At 42.2% G+C, this 18,693-nt stretch overlaps 1 protein-coding gene across 1 annotated transcript in view; it reads right to left on the reverse strand.

Annotated features, from left to right (window-relative positions):
• The window catches only part of cdk18 (cyclin dependent kinase 18), a 63,944-nt gene extending 60,047 nt beyond the window's left edge, over positions 1-3,897 (reverse strand). The window contains exon 1 of the mRNA XM_088920694.1: positions 3,691-3,897. The gene's annotated coding sequence lies outside the window, so the exon portion shown is untranslated. The remainder of the gene's footprint in view (positions 1-3,690) is intronic.
• Positions 3,898-18,693: the final 14,796 nt, after the last annotated feature.

The raw sequence follows: 18,693 nt of genomic DNA on the forward strand, positions 1-18,693 counted from the left end.
ACGGAGAGTGTGCTGCTCTTGGCTTTTAGCAGAGACCTCTACTCTGCAATAATAGATCTAACCTTTTGGTTTTTCAGTCACCAACAGCGCATGGCTGTTAAGGAAAATGCACAGGCCTTTATCTCCAGGCATGAGAACACAAATCTTTGTACAGCTCAAAACCCCCAGAGCTCCATCTGAACCACAGTATCCATATGGCATGAATGAATCTCAAAATTTACCTCTAGAATACTGGAAAAGCATGTTTTTAAAAGGTAGGGATTTAATACTGTACTTGTTGATCTGACACTGGAGTATATAGTCATAGTATATAGTTCATTAAGCAATAACATGTAAATTAACTATTTTTAAAGATTATATTAAAGATCCTACCATGCATCCAAGCATTCATCTAACCATATTTAGTAATGTGTATGTAAAGATCATTTATACATAGAAAAAATAAATGCTTGTATGTTTGTAAATATGTTTTGATATAGTCTCTGTGGTGTTGAGCCTTGCTAACACCACAGTAAAGTTCATACTGGGGAATGGGGGCAGTTGTGGTCCCAGATCGAGCAGTGCTGGCCGTGCTGGCTATGAGACAGTAGAAGGACAGAAGCAGGTGACCATGACGTCTGTGTGAACATGCAAGACTCCAGAGCTGCTACTGCTCGGGCACATGCTGAGGAGGGTCCTGGCTCACTCTCTGGTACAACACGATCTGGCGGTCTTACTGATTCAGCGCATGGGAGAGAGATTCGGATTATTCAACATCACTGTCTGATGCCCATTAGCGCAAAGCCATCAGAACTCCTGCTTTCACAAACTTTTCTCTCCTCCAGTAGCATGAACTGATGTTCTTTCTTTTGTTTTCATTTGGAAGACATCCTAGTCTATATCATTGAGGTATGAACACAGGGGGCTTGATTTTCATCTGTGGGCGAACTCCCACATTAAATTCATTTAATGATTACATTTAATGGGCTATCTTCCCACCATTGAAACCACAGGAACTGACTCTAATTGACCTAGAAGTGTCTGTTCTTCCAAATGTCCGATATTTCAATACTAAACAAACAAAATGAGAAGAGATTTATCATTAAAATTTCAGTTGGTCACGGAACTTTTTGTTCCTTATCCTCCTTGATCCTTATTTGGGTGCTTGGGTGATTTATATTGTAACATCACTAATCACCTAGGGCCCCTGTTAAATGAATGCTTGCCTGTGATTAATGAATCCATTGCATTCATTCAGTTTAATAGCCTCCTGATAGAGAGCTATTACAATGCTAGGTTTACACAATTCCTTTGTGGGTTCTCATTAGTTTGCTGTAGGCTTACAAACAAGATATAACTGCTTCGTGGTTACGTCCAAAACTGCAAGGTGTAACAGAAGTCTGTTCACAGCTACAGTCTCCCTGGATTTTAATCCTGAAGAAGATGGCAAGCAGATTCATGTGCTGTTAAAAACACAGCCGTCAAAGGAACAGGAATGCAAAGGCAAAGCGACAAGTTGTTTTTGCTTTTATCTCTATGAAATCATTTCAAAAAGCTCCAAGCAATGTTTTTGTAAGAATGCAAATAAAAGTCACCTGAACATGAGATAAACACTGGCTTACGCTACACAATTACAGTGAATTAGCTGTTGGTGTTTGGACTGGCATAAGTGGTGCCTCTGTTACAGATATTTATAACGGGAATTGATAGCACATACAGGTAGTTCTGAGCTCCCTCCTGCCAAGTCTTCATCCACTGAGATACTGAACACACTGCCGTCCAGCACTAGAGCTACTGAGCAACTGAACATACTGCAGCCCAGCACTACAATCTGATTAATGAACAGTTCTCTGCAGTCTTGCAATTCCATCCTGCATCCCTGTCCCAAACATAAATTAACAAATGAATGTGTTAGAAATTACAGACAAAAACCTAACCAGTTGAGAGCAAGTCTCAGCATTCCATGAAGTCCATACAGAGAAACTCTATTAGGAAATCCAAAGTGTGCTGAGATACTGACCTATAAATTACTTTATTTCCTTGAGTTCAATGTTAATTTGAATCCATTTTTTAAAAAGCCTAAAATAGTGCATTGTCTCATAGTTCCTGGATGATTCTGTGGCCAGCAAGACCAGAGTGCTGTCCTCATGTGTTGTAATGTAATGGGCCAGAAGATCTGTGTTCATGTATTTAAAACTCACCCTATCATTTTAATTTGCTGCCTTAGAAAACCAGACTCTTTTCCCTTGGCCAATTAATTGATTACGTTTGTTGCTTTGTGTTTAGCTAAGTAGTTCCAGTGGCCAACAATTGTAATAACTGCATCTTACCACTGAGTGGCAATGTTCATCATATGAAACTAGAAAAGAGACGTGCAACCAGCTAAGAACAGCTTCAATGACACAGCACTGCCACCTATGAAGACAAGACTCTTGGCAGAACCAATCATAAGTAATTTTACAGTATATCCCTTTTTCTCAGATGACTGCATTGCATCCTTAAACATCTATCATTTCCCATGGAACGTGGTAGCCTCAGTTAATACAAAATGCATTTTTCTGTCTATTTCAGAGTTTTTGCATTTATTACTTTGGTTTTTCACTTTCCAAAAACCATTTTGTATTTTTAACTTGCATGAAGGTGCAGGTTCGATTTAATGTAAAATAAAAAAAATCATTCTTCAACTCTTGCAGTTCATAGCATGCAAAATTCTAATGAGAAACTCTGTTTCTACAACCTAGGTTACATCTCAGTATGAAATGCACTTTACAATTTCATGCTGTAGCAGTGGGAATAGACCTCCAGTTAAAACAATTTGCATTTAGTGAATTTTGCATAATATGTTCCTTAACCAGTTCAAGCACTAGTCCTGCTCCACATAATTTTTTAATGTGGTACCAGACGTAGGCCAGGACTGCAGACACCTAATAGTTTAAACCTTCAGTTTTATAATACAGAGTAGGAACCTGAGCACTGAGCTGTTTAACCAAGCCCACTGACTTCCACATTCCAGCACTGTATTCACTGACCCATTGAGCTCATTGCTTCCAGCACTGTTAACCATTCAATCTCTAGAGATACTTCTCCTCAACACTCCAACTGCTGAGCTGCTGAACACACCACTGTCTAGCACTCTGGCCACTACTCTACCCAACATAATGCAGCCCAAAATCCTAACCATTTCACCATGTAGCTACTGAATATGCTTCTTTTAGATACTTCTGCACCACACTTCCACATTTCAGCCATTCAGCGACTCAACACAGAGCTGCCTTGTACTCCAAGCACTGAGATACTGAACACATTGCACTCCAGCACTGAGCCACTGAATACACTGCAGCTCAGCATGCTGACCACTGAGCCACTGAACACACTGCAGTGCAGCACTTCAACCACTAAGCCACTGAACACACTGCAGCCCAGCACTCTGACAACACTGAACCACTGAACACCTGCACTCCAACACAAAGCTACTGCACACACTGCAGTGCAGCACTCCAACCACTGAGCTACTGAACATACTGTTGCTTTGCACACCATCCCCTAAACCACAAACCTGTATCTCCCTTGTACACAGATACATTTTGGATATACTTTGGTCTGGAACAGAAACACAGCACACACCTGTAGGGGCAGTAATGTGACTGTTTCTAGTTTTCTAATCACATACAGATGTTTAACAGAGACAGCAAGCAGGGCTTTAATACTTACAAGAGGGAAGATAGCAGTGAGAACAGGAGCCCTACTCCTTCAGCTCCAGGTCTCTCTTGATAAGCACTAAGAAATATAATCCCCAGTGTAGACTAATGATTAGGTCTGCTGCTGGCAGGAGATGTGAGTTAAGGGTCCTTTCTGTGGCCGTGGTCAGAAGCAGCCGTCCTCTTCATGTGCACAGTTCTGACTAAAAAAAACAACAAATGTGTTTCACTGAAGTATTTTATAATCAGAGCTTGTCCCCGCCTTCCTGCTTGCCTCCCCACCTCTATTGTTATAGCAACAGCCAATGACAGGAGAGGAACAGACAGCCTCTTTTAGCCAGCCCTACACAGTGCTGAAAGTACTTCTCACTCTGTAGAGATAATACTGCAGGGCTTTCTGCCTGTGAGGTGAATGTGTTGAGTTTTTATTTGCTGCCTCTGGAAGGTGTTGAATTAGCAGCTCTGACTACTTGTGAAAGAACAGGTCTCTTTCCGTTTCGGGACAAGCCAACACAATCTCAGAAAATGTGGTGCTGTCAATCGGGAACATTGGGTATTGCTGTTACAAGAGATTTTACACAACTAAACAGACAGGCATTTAAAAGGCAAATGCACCCTTACAAACACATAATGAGCATGTAAGCCTGGCTACTAAGACGAGGTACAGACCAGTGGGAGTCTCAGTCTTCAGATAGCCTTGAAATGCTTAAGAGGTTGCCGGGTTTGTTTACCAATGTTTAGGTGCACTGCTTTGCATAAAGTGGAGAGTTGTGGCTCAGCTCCCAGTCACATTAACAGTGATGCAAACTTTTTAATACAAGATAATTTACAAGTGAGCCATTCTGTCATTCCTACTTCCTTGGGTACTAACAGCTAACTTGCCCAAGGATGTCATCTAGCTTTTTCTTGAATCAGCTTTAAAAACCGTAGCCTTGTTCCAGACTCCTTCAAGTCTCTGTGTAAAGAACACTTCTCCTGTTCTCACCTTTAAATTCATTTCCTCTTATTTTGCACTTGTGCCCCCCGGTCACCACTGACCATAAAGACTTCCTATGCTGTGAGCTTGTTAATACAGTTCTGGACTTTGAATACGTACATCAATTCCCTTTACAAGCTCAGTGGTTGAAGAATAAAGAGAGTTCAGTTTTAACCTGAGTGTGTCCTGAGCATGCGGCACAGTCCTTTGAGATCATGAATTAACTGAATAAGCCTATTTTAACAAATTGAATCAGTCTGTTTGTAATGTGGCAACCACAGTGGTGCACAGTATTCTGTGGGAGATCTTAGTAATACCCAAACCTACAAAGCCTGGGAAACCATGTTGTCAGGCCAGCCTTCAACCCCATATTAGAGGCTAGGCTCCGTCTTAAAACCTTCTTTTGCACAACAGATTTTGATCTGGTTTAATTAATTGTAGTCAGGTTTATATAGAAGAATGTTTTACTTCTTCCCCTACTAATATCGAAAATGGCTCCAGTAGCAGAGAAATAAAATTCACTGTCCATCATTCTTTGCTGTTAGCGTAGCTGCAGGGTGTTCCCCCATGAAGCTGAGGGTTAAAGCGCGCAGTAGGAGTTATTTCCCTGAGAACAATGCTGTCTACATTGTTTCCAGTTTGCACTGTTGCTTCCAAAGTCAATTTGCCAGGAACACATCGACAACTGTGTTCAGTTTCAAACTCTGTGGGGGATACATCTTCAAAACGTTTTACTGCGAGATGTCTTTCAGCAACATTTTGATTGAAGAACTGGGGGGAGAAAATCATACTGGTAGAGAACTAGAAATAAACCACATCAAAGCTCTTTATAGGGCAGCTTTAAATGTACCCATCCAGTCGACAATTTCGGGCTATTTAACTGTTAAAATGTGCTTTGTCTTGTCCTTTAGGAATACAGTGACCTGCCTTGGAGTAAATTGCTTTCATCTCTCACCCAATTACACCTCTTTGACTCCATTAAATAAAGATTAAGGAGAGTCTGAAATCAAAATGTTATTCTGCAGTTCAATCAGCCTTGGGGATTTCTTTCCTTCAGCTGGGAATAAAAAACGTACAGTATATATGTCTTTGATTAGAAATTTAAACCTGGGCAGGGAATACTGTAGAAACTACAAGAACCCCAAAGAAAATGCAATAAAATCATTTAATCTGAAGTGGCTAACAGGGCTCTGCACTGAGGCTTTACCGATGAGAGAGGCTGGTGTTGCCATGAAGCTGCAGACCCTTCTCCCAGACTGTAACACTGCACTGAGCCCAGAAAGGAGGCGAATGGAAAGGTCATGTGCAATATTGAGGAGGCAGAACCCAGCAGCACTCAGGATTACTTCATGCATGCAATGAAAAAAAAGGGAGAGGAGGGCAAAAGGCACAGGAAAACCGTCTCCCTCTGCTGGGCACAACAGTCACTCCAGACCCAATCAGACCGGCCCTTAAACGATGTAAGAGGTTCCTGAGAAGTGCCAGAGTGGGCGTGGGGAGGTTTGCTCTGACAAGAAAGGGCAGAAATGTGGGTTTATTAAACTCTGGATCGTTGTCACCAGACATCATTCAGGGTCACTGAATATGCATGTGCAATTTAGTAACTGTTGTTAACTGTCAAAGGGTCTTTGCTTTACTGGAATGTTTTCCTCTTCTGCTCAGAAATACAGTGCCCTTTCCTGGCCTCTCTACATGCTGGGCATACTAGCATTATGCATTGTAAGTAGAAGGTAGTGATGAAGCTACTGCTCTGATTCCTAGATGATATGCAAGCCCAGGTCTCCAAGTCTTCACCACACACACATTCCCCTTTCTCTGAAGGGGCCAGTGTGCTCACTAGTATTGTGCATACACATCTTGCACCACAGGTGCACAACAGTGCTCCCTCTGTGTCTGAATGTTCATTCCACCTGAGTTCGTAAGTACCCAGTTTAACGTAGTGCCTTCATAATGGGATCCAACTGACCCTTTACAAAGATCCTTTGCCACTCACAAGTTAAGGAGGTATGTGAGCTCCATTGGACTAAGGCCATTGTTAACTGGAGTTGTGCTCCACAGCATAGCAATCTTCCCCATAATAGGATAAAGTAAAAAAATATAAGATTATACCTGACTGGCACAACAGGCCACAGTAAAAGTGCCAAGAGATGCATGGCACACTTAACTATTTGTTTCCCTAATGAAGACAGCTGCCAGCACCCTAAAACAGTATGACCTGAGCATCAGGTCTTGTACCTGGATGGTCATGAGTTCAAATCCCAGGTGAGAGACAGCTGTTGCACCCTTGAGCAAGGTGCTTCCCTTGGACACCTTTAGTAAAATGTCCAGCTGTATAAAGGGACACAGTACAAATATTGTGCTCTGGATAAAAGTGCCATCCAAACACTTATACAAAGAATAGCAACACTTCCTGTTCTGACCAGCGTCTTAATGCGACAGTGGTTTAGAGCCAGTCAATTACGGGCAGGGTGTTTGTTTTTTTTACTCTGTCTTTAATATCAACATGGTTATTGAGATTTAAAATACATCAAAGCACATTTTGGGATTGGAAGCACTTTGGCACAGCTATGTATATCTGATGGGCTAGAAAATGCAAACACTATGTGATCAAAGATTTTCTGTCAAATTGCCGTAAAAGGGAAAGGGCTTTATAGAAGTTTATGGACCAGGCATGAAACTTGGATGCCTTCCACACCACAGTGTATAAAAGTTTCAGTGATTCCTGGTGGAATCAACTGCTGGGTCAGTAAAGTAGTTGAAGGGGGTTATGTGATGGGACAAATGACCTCTCCTCTTTTGTAAAATTTTCTTTGTTCTGATGCTGTTAAATTTCAATTCTAATGTTCCTCTGCAGACAGCGTGTAAATAGGAACACTGCGCACTAAAAATACCAACATTAATCCCCATTGTTCCTGTCTGTGAAAGAGCAACAACAGGTGGCCAGCAGTGGATCTGCTAGGAGGGTCAGTGTGGATATTACATTACAGAGCATGTAGCTGAGAATTCAGGTACTGATTATCTAAGCGCAAACAGCTGACCACTGATGGAAAGCTTCAGCTACCACAGCTACCACATAGAATATCAAAAGTTCCACAGAAAAAAATAAAAACCCCAGAAAATGTAATATGAACAGGGCTTTAATTTTCGATTTGTCCAACTGACAGGTGCTAAGAGCAGGCTCTTGCTGTAGCAGTGAGATGGCTCCTTCTAAACTTCTACTAAACTTTAGTATGGTTTAGTGTGGTTTATGTACAGTTTTGGTTTTCAGGACATTTTGTAGTTCTTAGTGTTTGTATCAGTGTACAGAGCTAGTGTCTGCGAATGTGCTGGAGAAGACCAAGGAAGAGTTATTAATACAATTCACCTTTTATTGTCAGATCTTGCTCTCTGACACGGCTAGCTTGAGGACCATGAATGAGTGTTCTGTCTCCTTCTTTTGCAAAACTGAGGGACTTTTCATTTCAGTCCCACACACCTCCATATCACAACCTGGGCTGAATGGGACCAGGTTGCAAACACTTTCAGAACCTTGTGAATTGCACGTCACCTCCTGTTCAATGTGTGCTTGATGAATGCAGAGGTCCACACACAATACTATGGGTGTATGTATGGGGGGGGTGGGGGAATACTTCATCCTGTAACAGTATGAAACTGATTAAAATGATGTGGGTGAGATTCATGTGGAAACGCCAGATATCATTGCTGGTGTAGCTGTTCACAGAACACGGTGAGTGCACTATGATTGGCCACAATCTTTATATTCATATCTCTCTTTTCTATTGTTAATCCCGCATCAGCAGGGTCCACTTGTCGGCACACCAGTCTCTGTTTGGTGGTTTGAACCAAGTCTTTGAGCTGATGTTGCCATTAACTGCGACCGAGAAATACTCCAACCGGCGTGTCACTCCGCCTGCCGTCGGAGTGGGGGGGGAGGAGAACAAAGTAATGTAGCCAATTCATAGAGGGGGATTATTAGGAGGCATGGGAAATTTGGCCAGGACGCCGGGGTTACACCCCTACTCTTTTCGAGAAACACCCTGGGATTTTTAATGACCACAGAGAGTCAGGATCTCGGTTTTACGTCTCACTGTAAACGTACTGTTTACAGTATAGTGTCCCCGTCACTATATTGGGGCATTAGGACCCACATGGACCGCAGGGTGAGCACCCCCTGCTGGCCCCACTAACACCTCTTCCAGCAGCAACCTTAGTTTTTCCCAGGAGGACTCCCATCCAGGTACTGACCAGGCTCACACCTGCTTAGCTTCAGTGGGTTGCCAGTTGTGAGTTGCAGAGTGATATGGCTGCTGGCTAATCTTTATGTTCATATGGATGCATACAATTAAAAAATAAGAAACTAGCAGTTTTTAAGCAGTGAAATCAGTGATGTAGGGCATCATGCAGAGTGGCCTGGGTGTTGCTGGTTCGAGACCAGACTATGTCTTTATCTGATTGCAAACTGGGTTTTCCTAAGTGGCAGAGTGTAATAGGTCAGGTTTCGTCAGGGCTTCAGTCATCTGGAGTATCAATATTACGGAGAGAAATGGCGACCTCCTGTGGTCTTGCAGATGCCTGCCCCTTGCACTGCTGTCAGCAGCCCTCAGATCTGTGTTCGCTCTGCTGAAACCTGCTGCATGAAAAATGGCAGATGGCCCAAAGCAATGTGCACTTCAAGGGAAAATGTGCACACTGCTGGTGCTGACCTTATTGACAACACCGTTCTACACCGGAGGCGAATTAAAAAAAAAGAAAAGAATCAGTGACTCCAAGCATACAAAAAGAAAATCACACAAACGGATTTGTTCTGTGTGCCCTGGAGCTCACTGAGACTCTAACATGATTTAACTTTGTTTCACTGTTCTCTGATGTCTTAGAATGCTTGTATATACTGTAACACCCTGAGGGAAAGAGGAAGAGAGCACAGCTACATTCCCAATACAAAGTAAAAGAACTACGGAGGGCCAGATTGAAGGTCACAAAAAGTAAAACTCCCAGAAAACCTCTGGGCAAGACCCTGGGTAAAAGTGAGTAATTATTGGGATCTGACACACCTGGAGGAAAGCACCTGCCTCAGGTAAGAGAAGGTTACAGATCACAGTTATTTAGATTGTTTAGCAAGATAGAGTTGAAAAGGCTAGTGGAAAGATCGAAGTGGAAATATAATTTTTGAAAACCACTATTTTTTAACTTGGTCTGACTGAGAAGCATGATTTAGTTAAACCAGTTAAGTCAGGAACCAGCTGGTTTGGCCCATTAAGACTTGTGTTGGAATGAAAACCCAGCCAAGGGTACCACTGATCTATGCGTGTACCCCTTAAGGACAGGTTTCTCCAACCCTGTCTTGTAGAACCCCAATCCAGTTTGTCTTAAAGGTTGCCCTAAGTTACCTGTTTCTAAAAATCTAGATCACTGCTAGGAGATTCATCACTTAAGAAAGCAATTAGATTAATTATAGGAAAACAGGGCAATAAGATGTGTAAGATTTTATGTTCATAATGATCTCAAAAAGGTTGCTTAACAAACGTGCTTATCCGAACACAATTAAAATAGTCCAGGTCTTTAGAAATTGATGATTCAATGGTTATTTATTGACCCCTTCTGGAATGGGGCCCTGCAGTACTAAAGTTGGAGACCCCACAAGACTGCTGATAGATTTATGGGCATGTATGAGTGAGCAGTTATCCAGTCTGGCGAAATCCCCTCTCTGCCATGTTAAATCACCAGATAGAAGGCATTTGCTGCACTGCTCCCATCTCTGTTCCAGGAGTGGCTGAGAATTTTTCTCTGCGTCTTACCTCAGTGTCCGCGACGCTGTCTTTTATCTCTACTCTGTTCTTCAAAAAGCCAAATCCTACTGGCACCACAGATGGTAGGAAAAGAGAGCAGAACAGAACATGTCAGAATCATTTCCACTGCTTCCTCCCCACACACAGTTCCGATCTCCATTGTGGATTACCTTAATCGTCTGGGCTCAGGTTAATCAGAGTGATTTGATGCAGCTTTGCAAATTACAAGGACTGAAACGTCTGTCTCCTGTCAGATATGAAGCATCTGTCATTTGGGTTATGATTTGGCTGCTCTTTCTCTGTGCTGGTGAACTCAAGTGTGTAGGTAGCGTGCCCGTGTCACTTCAGTGTCCTATGATTAAAGCTCTGTTTCACGAGAAAACAGTGAAACACTTTGAATTATGGCAACATAAACAAAGTGACATTCTGAAACGTGGAGTAAAATAGAGGAAAAGGTGGTCTGGCAAACGTGTTAATGGAAATAAAAACTGGTAAATCATGTCTTTGTTGTTGACACTTCTGGTAATTGCTGCTTGGAGCACTTGAAATTTCTCATTGTGTTCAACTGTTGCAGATCATCACATTTAGATGTAATTAAGAGAATCTGCTAATATATTGAGAGCTGCTACATCCACTGAAAACCATTACAATTAAATTGCACTCTGCCTACGTATGTCACCTAGAAGACTTGCACAGATTATAGAGTACTGTGGCGTGACTCCAAGTATATAGACCTGTGTGTTTAATGTGTGATGTTGGCCAGTTTACGTGATGGACAGCTCAGGCTTTTCCACCTGGATGAATTCATGAAGTTGCCACTAAAAAGGGAATTAAAATGTAAATTGAGCACAAGTAATTGTTACTCATTAACTCTTAGGCACCAAAACATTGGCACTGTTGTCTTTTAAAATTCACAAAATCCATTATGCTTTTTTTGCCTTTACTTATTTTAGATTGTGGTATTCTTCTGTTCGTTAATAGCTCACTAATTTTAAGGTCTTATCTTCAGAGTGCTTGAAAAGCTGATCAGTGTTGCATCTCTGACAGGCAGAGTAGGATATTGTTAAGACAAAAGAGATTATTAATTAACAAGACAAACTGGGAACTGTATTGTTGTCAGTTTAACAAAGGCCTGAAGCTCAACATACATGCCCTAATTTTAAAGGGGTTTTTAAAAAGTCTCAGGGGAATCAGGTGGTAAACATATCTGAAACACATTGACAAATATGGTAAATATCAATGCCATAGAGTATGGAGTTTTCCTAATAATTTATCCTTATAATCCTTTACTGTGCCATGGGTTCCCATAGTTCAATGCAGGGGTGTCAATGTCACTTTCTGGAGCGCCTTGTATCTCCTGTTTCTTCTAACCTGAGTTGTCAATTAAACAATTATCCTAATTATTTTCTTACACAGACATACAGTGTCCTACGTAAGGTGTTTCACAGCTAATTACTCAAAATGTTCACTTCATTGAGAATAAAAGGTACTTCTAAAACAGCACTTTTGCACTTAATTCAATATGTAGACCCACTACATACCCTAGAGTTTGTATAGGGCCAAAATTCATAGGACACCAGGCCCCTCAGGAATGAAGTCTGACACCCCTGGGTTCATGGTTCATGTCTTCCCTTGCTTTCATTTGACTTTACTCCACTGTGGTGTGCTTTTATTAGGACTTTATGTAGAGTGTTTCAGAAAAGGTTATAGAAGAGAAGAGATTGTTTGGTACACCTAACTGGATTGGAAGTCTGGAAGTGACTGTCCAACTGTCTCTTGAAAGAAGCCAGGACATAAGCTTTGACAACAAAGTTGAGAAGCGTGTTCCAAACTCCAGCAACCATTAGTGTAATGATCTGCATTCTAAACGCTCATACCTATAGATTCTACTCACTGTATTTGCCCTGATTTGTCAAAATGAGGTCTTGCTAATGCACAATTTTCACATGGCAGTCCTTCATTTAAATACCGTGCTTGTAGCTACATATCCTTTCTCTTTGATTGCCCTTTTCATTGCTTCCCTGCATTGTCTAAAAGAGGAACAGGTAGCTTCTTCGAGCTCAGTATTTCCCATTTTATTTTTTTACTATGTTTCTGCTACCGGAAGAAACATACTGCACTTGTGGACATGAAATGTCATCTGGCAAGTTTTTACCTTGTCTTTAACGTTTTCTTTCTGAATCTCCTTTGCATCACCTTCTTAACATTTATATAACTATTTCTGTTTGTCAGCAACCATCTGTTTATCACTGACATAAATTAGAAAAGGGTCTCAATACAGATCCTTGTGGTACTCCACCCCTTCATCACCTGAGTATTTACCCCTTATATGTTCTTTGTTTTTCGTCAATTAACCAGTTCTCAATCCAAGTGCATTTATTTTCTTTGGATGCCTATGGTATCTTCAGGTTCATAGTTTCTCTTTTTAGTTGACACAATGGATCCAGTATGTTAATGTTAGATGCCTTTGAAGGTTTCCCAAAGACTGTGATGTCTCCCATGCTGATTGTGCGGAGCGGTGGCTCTGTGGCTAAGGATCTGCGTCTGTGACTGGAAGGTTGCCGGTTCAAATCCCGCAGCCGGCAGAGGAATCCTACTCCGTTGGTCCCCTGAGCAAGGCCCTTAACCCCAACTGCTCCAGGGGCGCTGTACAATGGCAGACCCTGTGCTCTGACCCCAAGCGAAAAGACGAATTCCTAATGCAAGAAATTGTATTGGGCTAATAAAGAAACAGTACAGTACAGAATACCCCTTTGCCACAGCGGTCTTTAGAGCTTTAAAAATGTGCCAGACTATAAACGTTCATGTTTTTCCAGTGAAGACTAGTATATTCTTCACAATGACACGAAGTCTATGTTGTGTGCACCAGAGACACTCCTTGATCCTTTTCAGGAGCGGTGAAGGTACAGTATGCCATGAAGGGTGTCAATAATCACAAGCCTTACGCACAGAGGAGGCCATTCAGGTGTGTCTGGGCTTTATTAGTTTCGCAGGCCTGACTCAAACATGCTCCACAAAAACTCTACTCTTCCAAAAATGGGTTTTTATCAATTAATTAGTGTGAAATGCTTTATATGCATGTACAGTCTTGCTTAAAAGCTCAAGGTGCATGTTAAAACAAATACATATTAAATCCACCTCTGAGCTCTGAAGATGAATTGGAAATTCCATGTGTCTGCACACTGAATTCATTTAAAACCACTTAGCTTTTATATATTTCACACGCACACTTCCCAGTCACTGCTTTCTTTTGGCGGATGGAGATCAACACCGAACAGACAATTCTGGAGGTCAGTGACGTACTTGCACGTCCTGCAAGCACTGCAAGCACTGCAAGTTCAGGTGTCCAATATTGGATGCGTTTAAAAAAGGAAATCTATTTAAGGAGCTGGCACTGGCTCCTGGGTTAATATTTAATGAGCAAACAGAGGTTGACAGGACAAGGTTTTAATGCCCGATTTGTTTGGTCAGGAACCATTTTTCTGTCTTTTAATAGCTGCTGTGATTTATATGAAAGCAAGTTAAATCAGTGTGAAAGTGCAGGCTTTTTTATAGGACATGCATTACTTCCATAATTCAAAATGCACTTTAACTCACCTTTGCAGGTTTATCACAGTATAGCTCAATTTTGTGGTCATTTTTCTTGTTCACTTGAATTTGAGATTCTACTTAATTTTATTCAGCTCAATGTTTATGGACTTGATTCCTACCTGGGTGGCTTTGGGGAAAGTACCTGATTGACATTTTAATCCTGTCAGGTTTCTTAATAAGGAGATTGAATGTTACATCCATGGACACTAACTTGTGGTTGTCTCACATGAAAAATTAAGTCCGCATTTCATCGTTTTCATTTAGGTTTACAGTCGTGGTTTCACTGGACAGAAACCCCACTGAGCACTCGTGGGGCCTCCTGCGCTGTTCTCAAACCATCCTGCTAACACCACATCGACACTCTGTCTGGAGGAGCTGCATAGCCAGACTGGCACTACAGGACACTACTTAATTGGCACTACAACCACAGACACAATTAGCCCCAGCAGTCTTCCCAGTTTTGCCTTTATCCTCTAGAATAAACAGGTGATCTTTCACTTGGGCGTTTGTGCTACTAAACATAGACGCATTGTGTTTATTTCTAACTGTGGTGGGTGCAATAAAAACCTTTTATCTCTAGAACTTGATTTAGCACCTTCTGTGTGGAAGAAGGATGACTCATATTTTCTGAAAAACACCTTTGGCATTTGTTAATTGTGACTGAAAATACTTGCACAGCTTCATAGCACAATGTTGCAAGCCCTGTAATAGAATTTTCTGGAAGGAGTGAAACGTAGTTTCACTTGATGGCCACATACAGCAGTAAGCAGACAAATGACTCTTGGCGGTCTTATCATGAAACAAAGTAATTTCTCTCCAGCCAGCCCTTGTCAAAAACTGCTGCATTCATTTTGCAAAGCAGTGGACAAAGAGCTTTCATTGTGACAAAATAGCTTTTTCACTGACAGAGGGCAAAGGAAACTGTCCTTATCAACTACAATGCATACAGATCTAAATACAGGCCTACAAACCCATTCTTGTTGATAAAATATCTGTGATGTTTACTGGAAAATAATTACACACATGGTACACCACAGAACTATAAACAGTACAGGAATCCAGGGACAAGGAGAGGAGGCTCATACAAACAGGCTACAAAAGCTAGTTTCATTTTTCCTGATTGTTTTCTTGCATTTCATGGCTTTGCAAAACCTTTGTTATCAAATAAAAGCATTATGTTTAGAAGAACATGTTGTAATTATTTCTGATCATTTCCAGAACTCATCATAATCATCAACAATGTACTGTGCATCTTGCTTTTGGAAATGATGTAAGCACTGATATTTAAATTCAAATCTGAAGGAAGAAAAGGACTCAAGTACGCTACTAGGAAAACTCTTCAGTTACTGTAATGCTAAAGCACAATAAATTAAGGTATTTTATGTCTCTTACTAGGCGTTTGTCTAGGACAAGTCTTTGCATTCAGAATTCAATGACTGACTTGTAAAGCCCAGCTGATATTTGACTGTGATTCTTTCAGAAATCTTCCTTCTCTGTAATCAGATCCTAACCAAATTCTGGTCTGTTATCTCAGGCTTGATGCATTCCTGAATCAGACAGTCTTCATGCTTTATGTAAGGGCTGCTGCTGCTATGGGATTTCTAGAGATCTGTGTGAATAAAAGGCCAACAACCCCTGGCTTTTATAGCTATTTCTGGCCTATTATTTGTGTGCCAGTAGACATGATTTATAGAATTTTTGCATTATGCTGCTCCTGCTGGTACAGCATTGATATCGAAGAAGGGTGATCACTGCTGGGATTAATTTTTCGTTTGGTGAACAACTTTTTGGTCCAGTTTATGTACTAAATGGCGTCAACACGTGTTTTCATGGCTGAGCTCAGGGCTGTGTATTCTCACAAGCCTCTCAAACAGCTGCAGATAGACGTTTCAGATCGTCTTCACCCCGTAAAGCTTCCAAAGAAATCCCGCCTTAGTTACTGCATTTTAACTTGTGCATAAGGCTGTTGAAAGCTTGGTGCATTTACCGCATAAGGAATGAAATTATATAGACATTCTAGGCCCAATCCGCAAGCAAACAATGTTGGGGTCAAAGGAGCTGAATCCCCTGCACCTGTACTGCCTGTCTTCCTCGGGGTTTTTGTCATTGCTTCTAAGCCCCACATTGATACACTTCCCTTTTTCCTCTCTCTGTCTCCGTGATCGCATTTTTTTCTCTCCGATCCGCTCTTTGAAGTGAATGAAGTGCAGAGATGATCTTCGCGAAGCTCGGGAGATAAAAAGATTGAAAGCACAGTGAGAAAGAGTGAGCCGTGCACCTGTTACACAAAGGGGATTTGCGGGCCTGCTAATGACGCGGAATCGCCGGCACTGTTTGGGCTTGTGTGTGTGTGTGTGTGTGGGGGGGGGGGGGGTATCTGTGAGCGCAGGGCGAGAGCGGGGGCGAGTCCTGCGTGTTGAGGGAACCAGTGGGTCACCGCGCCCGATAAACCCCTTCGAGTCCACTCACTGCCGGATGCGTCATGGCGTGAGCAGGAAGTTTGAAAACGTAACCATAAAACCCGGGGGTGGGTAGGTTAGAATTACAGGTGCTGTTTCGAGTCAAATTCTTTGTCGCGTACTATACACTTAATTCTGCAGTCCCGCTGAAGGCGTGTTTAAACCTTCAGAAACCATAGCAAAACCAAAGTAATAACCGAAGACGTATTTGACGTATCCTGTAGTCCAGGATTAAGTTAAGTAGTATAACTTGAGTTATTCGTCAGCCCTTTTGTTCTTTTAAATAACACGCGTTCCATCGGAGGCAGCGCGTTTGTTTTAGGAGCGCAGCACTGCTGGAGCTCTCTGGCTATATATAGCACACTTATGCAGGCAGTGAGAGTGGGGGAAACACGTCTCCTTCTGGATCAGTGGGATTTGACTGGAGGAGGTGCTGCTATGTGCTTGTGGTATTTGGAATGTGGGAGAAAGGTTGTATCCTTTGGGATGCCAAAAATTACTGTCAGGAAATCTGAACGCGTGACTGTCAAATCGTGTCTAATGCGCTGAGCAATTTAATCAAAAATCTTATTTCCTTTTAAAAAAAGCGGCAGAATATATTAACTAAAAATCACATACATATAATTGAAGCAATAACCATTTAATGTATAATCCAGTCTAATACCAGCCTTTTATACCAACCGTTAAACCCGCAGATATTATATTAAACTATTGCATACAGTATATGGCACTTGACAATTCAAACCACACAGACCTTTTCAGTGTTAATTACATGCTCTTCGTTTGTGTATGCAGTACCTACTAACAGGTCGGGCAGTCATCTTCCTGCAATTCCAATCTGGGTCACCGGAGGGCAGTGTTATAGCTTTTAAGCTGTCGAGACCCGTGATCATATGAACTTAGTGAATTCATTGAGCATTTTATGGTGAGCCCAGTCTCTATGCTCTTAAAAAACCCCAACACAAACTGTGTATAGTGCCGTTCGTACCACAAGGTCCAGGGCACTTCACAAACCATTGAAATAAAGAGATTGTTGCAAAAATACTGTTAGAAGAGTACAGTCTGAATTAGAGGCATAGATTTATTTATATACTAAAGCTAAAGCTAAGTCTAATTTGGCAATATTTCTTAAATGATAGAAATACACTCCTGTAGGATTTTTAGCATCTGACTCAAAGCTTAAAGCTGAGTGAAATATCCCCCAGAACTCTCGCTTTGGATTTAAAACTAAGCATTAAGTCACCAGTCTATTTTTGACAAGTTAAGCTGTTGGTGAGAACTCCCAATCAAGACGTCTGTTATCTCAGAGTGTGTAGGAAAACCTCCGCAAGCCACCTTCAGATGAAACTGCGATGACTGAAACTGCCAGTGCTGGAGCCGAGCGCTGCGACTGGAACCCAGATGTGAGCTGCAGCGAGGTTCGCGGTTTGAGCTTGGGGAACAGGGCTCATGGGCCGCGTCAGGCTGCGTCACCTCCTTGGAGGATTTGGAGGAGTTGGAAATCTCCTTGGGGATGCAGCCTTGTGACTTAACGTCTTGGTGGATCGGGGTGGTTTGGCTCTGACCCCAAAGGTGGCTTTGAGTGGGCGTGGTGCAAGCTGGGCAGGGGCAGAGCTGGTGCGGTGACCACCGAGACTGATGCCGCTACCACTGAGGGGGAGACGGCAGCAGGGCTCGTGTGGCACTGAGCCTGTTGCACAAGGTGAGGCACTGTGACTGAATGCCTGTCGGGGCAGAGCAGTGCTGGTTGCGCTCGGCTTGTCTTCAGAGCTCCAGTGGGTAGCTGGCTGAGGTTAAGGACAGAGGCCAAGTGAGGCATAGATTTTGGTTTCTGCCTAGACCCCTGACAGGGTAAGAGTGGGCATGTTGACCCCTGTGTCCTGGCTAAATCCTCCTCTTGCCTCCAACAGACTGGACTCTATAAATTAGTTTCCCCTTCATTGAACTGGTGAAGCAAATTCTTTTCTCCCCTTGATCTGGACTGGGGTACTGGTGTTGCTCAGGTGGGGGCTGGATAAAGTAGGTTGAGGGGAGGAGGCTCATTATGTGAAGCACATAATAATTTAAACAATATTATAAAATTCAGTTTTCATGTCGGGCTGAGGATCACAGGAAGGGTTAGGTGTACCTTTTTACCATTCTAACATGATTCTTAATTCAACAGTTTAGCCATGTCACCCTGCAGCTCACAACTGGTAGTCTGC

The sequence above is a fragment of the Atractosteus spatula genome, chromosome 7 (assembly GCF_055471065.1).
Source record: "Atractosteus spatula isolate fAtrSpa1 chromosome 7, fAtrSpa1.hap1, whole genome shotgun sequence".
Lineage (NCBI taxonomy): Eukaryota > Metazoa > Chordata > Actinopteri > Semionotiformes > Lepisosteidae > Atractosteus > Atractosteus spatula.